Consider the following 6,173-nt stretch of genomic DNA (forward strand, 5'->3'; position numbering starts at 1 on the left):
ACATCTTTGTCAGTGACATGGACAGTGGGATTGAGTGTGTCCTCAGCAAGTTTGCTGATGACACCAAGCTGTGTGGTTTGGTTGATACGCCGGAGGGAAGGGATGCCATCCAGAGGGACCTCGACACACTTGTGAGGTGGGCTGATGCCAACCTTATGAAGTTTAACCATGACAAGTGCAAGGTCCTACACCTGGGTCGGAGCAATCCCAGGCACAGCTACAGGTTGGGCAGAGAAGAAATTCAGAGCAGCCCTGCGGAGAAGGACTTGAGGGTGTTGATTGATGAAAAAATGAACATGAGCTGACAATGTGCGCTCGCAGCCCAGAAAGCCAACCGTATCCTGGGCTGCATCAAAAAGAGAGTGACCAGCAGGTCGAAGGAGGTGATCCTGCCCCTCTACTCTGCTCTCGTGAGATCTCTCTTGGAATATTGTGTGCAGTTCTGGTGTCCTCAACATAAAAAGGACATGGAACTGTTGGAACAAGTGCAGAGGAGGGCCATGAGGATTATCAGGGGACTGGAGCACCTTCCGTATGGAGACAGGCTAAGAAAGTTGGGGCTGTTCAGCCTGGAGAAGAGAAGGCTGCGTGGAGACCTCATAGCAGCCTTCCAGTATCTGAAGGGGGCCTACAAGGACGCTGGGGAGGGGCTATTCATCTGGAACTGTAGTAACAGGACAAGGGGTAACGGGTTCAAACTTAGACAGGGGAAGTTTAGATTGGATATAAGAAAGAAATTCTTTACTGAGAGGGTGGTGAGGCACTGGAATGGTTTGCCCAGGGAGGTTGTGAATGCTCCATCCTTGGAGGTGTTGAAGGCCAGGTTGGATGAGGCCTTGGGTGACATGGTTTAGTGTGGGGTGTCCCTGCCCATGGCAGGGGGGTTGGAACTAGATGATCTCAAGGTCCTTTCCAACCCTAACTATTCTATGATTCTATGACTTTAACCTATGGGACAAAACACTTATCCAGAAAGAGGACCTCTGAGTTCTCCTTCCTGATCCAATGAATCTTGAATTGCACTATGCCCTGGAGCTTGAAGTTAGCTAGTCCCAGGAGCAGGTAACTAGGACTCAGCCTTCAAAGTCATACAGATCTCCTGCATTGCCCTCTGGATGAAGAACAGTGTACTTGTCATGCTAGTCCTCTGAGTTTACTGTCTGTCCTGTTCCCTGTGGCAGACTGCATGGCAAGGAGGAATAGTCTGTGGAGGGCTCTGCTTTCCCTCTTTTTAGGGGAACTGTACCTAAAACATAAAGTACTGAAAGCAGATAGACTTAGCTAAAGATATTGCCAACTTTCTTAATACTTTGAATAAGAATGCATAGAACATTGTTTAAACTGAATTCCCTCTTGGTTTGTGCTTCTGTATTTTCTTTCTTTTCTTTTTTTTCCTTCCCCAAAGAAAGATGCATTCTCGTTTGATGATTCGTCCTTCAAAACATGCTGCTTCTTCACCAAATATAGCCTTCATACGAAATGTAACATTTCTTTGGTTAACTATGTCAATTAATCTTGTTAATGTGGTTATATAGCTTAAAATATATTTTGATTCTTAATTTTTGCATTAGTGTATTAAGGATGAAGAATGGCCCATTTTTTAAGTGATTAGATTATTGTTTCTTCTTCTCCCTTCCCTCAGGATTTATACTAAACAATGTTTAGATGAAAACCAGCACTGAATTAAAGTGCACATATACAACATTACTGCGTTCTTTTGCTAGCTAACCTGTACTGGATTGTATGTGCAAAAAAAAAAAAAAAAAAAAAAAAAAAAACAAACACCAAAAAAAAAAAAAAAACACAAACGAAGAAGTATAACAATTTTATTAAAACATTGGTGTATTTTAACATGGATTTATTTACTTTAGTTTACATGTTTCTGGTTTCCATAGACAAAATTCCAAAAAGCAGACAAATGCCTTAAAGTAACTTCAGAAGCACTTACTCCTCCTTTCCTCCTTCGTTGTGTAAGTGGTACTGGGAATCAACCTCTCTAAGTACCTCCAAAATTCTGACTCATTCTTCACCCTCAGAAAATGCAAATATGCTACTGTAGCTAGAGTAGGAGCTAGAGCAGGACCGTCCCAAGAGGTCACAGGCTCCTTCAATCATCCTCCTGCTCCAGCGTGGGGACCTCCATGGACTGCAGGTGGGTATCTGCTCCTCCATGGACCTCCATGGGCTGCAGGGGCACAGCCCATGCCTCAACATGGGCTGCACCATGGGCTGCAGGGGAATCTCTGCTTTGGCATCTGGAGTACCTCCTCCCCTTCTTCTGCACTGCCCTCAGTGTCTGCAGAGCTGTTTCTCTCCCGTGTTCTCACTCCTCTCCAGCTGCCATTTCTGTTGCATGGGATTTTTTTTCCTTTTCTTAATTATCCCAGATGCACTACCACTGCCAGTGATGGGCTCAGCCTTGACCAGCAGCATGTCCATCTTGGAGCCAGCTGGCATAGGCTCTATCAGACACAGGGGAAGCTTCCAGCAGCTTCTCACAGAATGCACCCCTGTAGCTCTCTAGCTACAAAAACCTTGCCATGAAAACCCAACACTATATGCTATGTTAACACACATTAATACTTATCTCTGAATCCTTAGAGTAACACCAATAACAAGGGAATTCAAAGCAGGGCTTTGCCTGTCCTTTACCGTTTTATTTGTTTCAGATTGTTAGCAAAGAGTGAGAGGACTTTTTTATTCATCAAGAGAGCAAGTTCCAAACCCCAAGTCCCAGGAGTCCTAAGTAAGGTGCCCAAATTAATTGTTCTGCTGCTTATAACTTGGCTTTCCCATTGACAGGATGAGGCACTCTGCCTCTGTATATTCAACACGTGCTTGCATTCCTGCTCTGTTGAACTCATCAGAGATGCTTAACTCCTCTTTCATATAGCAAAGATAAACTTTATATGGTCTGAGAAACCCAAGGTTTTTGCCTTGTTGCAGTTTGGCAAGTTTAGGAGGAAAACACCCTCCAGACCATGGCATTCAAAGTATGCCAGAACCCCATAGGTCCAAGAATGGCTGGTGTGTCAGCCACATGCACCTGGCAGGCTCAAACAGACAGTCCATATAGAAATAGTAAACACAGAAAGTAAAAAGGAAAGGAAAAATTGACTGCTCTTTCAGTAGGGTGAAATCTCAAAGTGTTACACAAGGCTGTGTATTCCATTCATTAGCCAGATTTGCTTTGGGGTTAAAATTATTTTTCTGGACCTGGGCCTCATTCCCAAATAATTCCTGCAGAAATTAAGCTACTGAATTTTTCTTTATTTCTATATATGCTATGTGTCTTATATTTCTTTGTATTTCGTGTAAATTACAGGAACCCGTAAGTTCTATATAACTCTTATTTAAGATAAAATGCGTCCTATCCATGATGAGAGAGTACCTAGTGTAAATAAAGATTGTCCAGTTTAGTCCCACATAAAGAGCGTACACTTTGCAATTTACAATCATTGTTATTGGATGGCTTTAGAAGGTCAGCTGCTTACTCATTGCAAGGCATTGCTAGCTTACAGGTTGCTTGTAAGAAATATCAAACTAAAATTACAGTTTCTGTTAGAAATGCTGGCAATGGCAAAAAAACACTCTCAGATTTTGACCTCCCCATTTTACATGCTAAAGAACCATCAAGACTCAACAATATGAACAGCCAAGGGTATATTAAATTAAGCAGGATTTTTCATCTACTTCCAATTTGTTCTTATTTAATTTAGCTTTTAATAAAATGCATTTCTTTTAAACATCACTTTACCCTATTGTCTCTACAGCTTCAAATGACTGCCTTTTAAAGCTATGAATAGCCAAAGTAAAAATCTATAGTTACATTAGTTGCAGGTTATTGGTCAATAAGTGTTCATTAAACACTACATTTATTTTTTCAATTTACAGTGTTATTTGTTTTCGTATTTCATTAGCTTTGATAGGCCTTTTAAGACTTACTTCTATAAAAGTATCTGTGCCTCTGATAGTAAAGTATAGCCAAACTCTGCCCAATGCAGTTATAATTCTCAATCTCTACTCACTCTCATGAAACTTATGGTGATTGTCGAAAGTATATGCAGAAAAAAAAATTAATTCAAAGCTGAGAAGATTTTTGATATTTAATTTATTTTAACCAATATTGTTGAAGCTTTTTTTCTATTTCTATTTTCTATTTTCTAAAAGGTAAAGGATAGCATATAAGGATTTATAGTGAAAAAAAGTATGACACTAGAGTGTTAAGCTTAAATGTAATATTTTCATCTTTTAATGCTTTAAAAACTCAGCAATCTAATCCAGTATCTAATTGAATTCACAGAAATTGGTTTAAAGTTTGTAATCACTCACAGTATGACAAGTATAGAAATTACTTTTTGGTAAATGGCACCCAAGATACTTCCCAAAGACAGTGACTTTACCAAAATTGAAACAGTTTTAGTTTTAATTGTGGTTAAAACAAATGAACAAAGGGTGAAATAAAGGAAAACAAAAATCTACAGGAAAATTTAAGCTTGAGGGCACTTTAAGTATGAGGAACTAATTTATCTTCAAAGTGAACTGTTTTTAATCTGATGTTCGACAATAGAGGTGGTTTTGTTCAGCGCTACACCTACTTAATTCTTATTTTGTTTGTGTGAGGAAACTTGCTAGTTTCCTGAAACTAAGCATAATTAGATAAACATTTTGGATGCTTTCTTCTACTGCTGACAATAAATTCATCTTAGTGTATTCAAATACTGTTGACAACAGCCACATGTTCTTATAAAAAACAAAGATCTGTGATTTTCTGCCTGGGAAACTTAACTATCATCCTACCAAAAAGAAAAGGAAAAAAACCACAAGCAACTAACAAAAAACTAAGTGCCAAGTAGATAAATAGCCATGGAATTACAGGAGAAGCAGGCAATTCTGATTGAGCTATCAAATGTACCCTTAGGACAACATAACAAAAAGATGTCAAGCATTTTAACTGTTAGAGTAGCAGTCTTCAAATGTACCATTAGGACAACATAACAAAAAGATGTCAAGCATTTTAACTGTTAGAGTAGCAGTCTTGATCTGTCACAGCAAGGTGCTCATCAGTCAATGCAAATGTTTTCATATGAAATCAGCTTCTCATCCATAGCTGGGAAGATCTGCTGTTATATTTTATCTGAAACGAAATTTTGTGCTGCATTGTGCCTTTCTAAGTGGGGTCCTGATCCAAGGAATGATACTGTTTAACAACAGTAGGGAAAGAGATTGGTGAAGTAGTCTTCAAATGTAATCCCTGTTCTGGGAATCCTACTGAAAGTGAATAAGATCATGAAACTCTATACTGATAGAAATGCTTTGAGCAAGCAGACTTATCAGCTAAAGACTTAAAATCTACTTTACACTTTAGTTTAGTTTTACATCACTCTTTTCATGCCTTGATTTTAGTTTCATTAATGATTTCTTACATTCAATGATTCAGTGCAACTACAGCAATAAAAAGTAATGTGCTAGATTCAGCAGGTCAGCTTGTTAATTGTCGTGGTTTAAACCCAAACAGGCAGCTCGTTCACTCACTCCCCCCCTTCCTCCCTGCACTCCCAGAGAGATGGGAAGGAGAATTGAAAGAATGTAACTCCCACAGGTTGAGATAAGAACAGTTTAGTAACTAAAGTATAACACAAATCACTACTGCTACCACCAATAATAATAATGATAAAGGAAATAATAAGGGAAAGGAATACAACACCTCATGACCCATCGACCGATACCTCAGCCCCACCCAGCAGTGAGCTAGCCCTTCCGGGTAACTCCCAGTTACATCCTGGGCATAACATGCTGTGGTATGGAATACCTCTTTGGCTAGTTTGGGCCAGGTGTCCTTTCTCTGCTGCCTCCTGGCTTCCCCTCTTCCCTGGCAGAGCATGAGGCTCACAAAGTCCTTGGTCAGGGTAAACATTCTGACCAGCAACTGAAAACGTCGGTTTTATCAGCACTGTTCCCAGGCCGAAAGGCAAAAACACAGCACTGCGCCAGCTACTAAGAAGGAGAAAAAATGACTGCTACTGCCGAACCCAGGACATTAATGCATGACAAATTTTTTTTTATAAATGCTATGCAGAATCACCTCTATTCCAAGTGTTTTTCCCTATCTGCATACAAATAGTTATTTATAATAGTAATAATGCATTCCTTTTTTAGCCTCTTTCTGTCCA

The sequence above is a fragment of the Psittacula echo genome (genome assembly GCF_963264785.1).
Source record: "Psittacula echo genome assembly, chromosome: 2".
Classification (NCBI taxonomy): Eukaryota; Metazoa; Chordata; class Aves; order Psittaciformes; family Psittacidae; genus Psittacula; species Psittacula echo.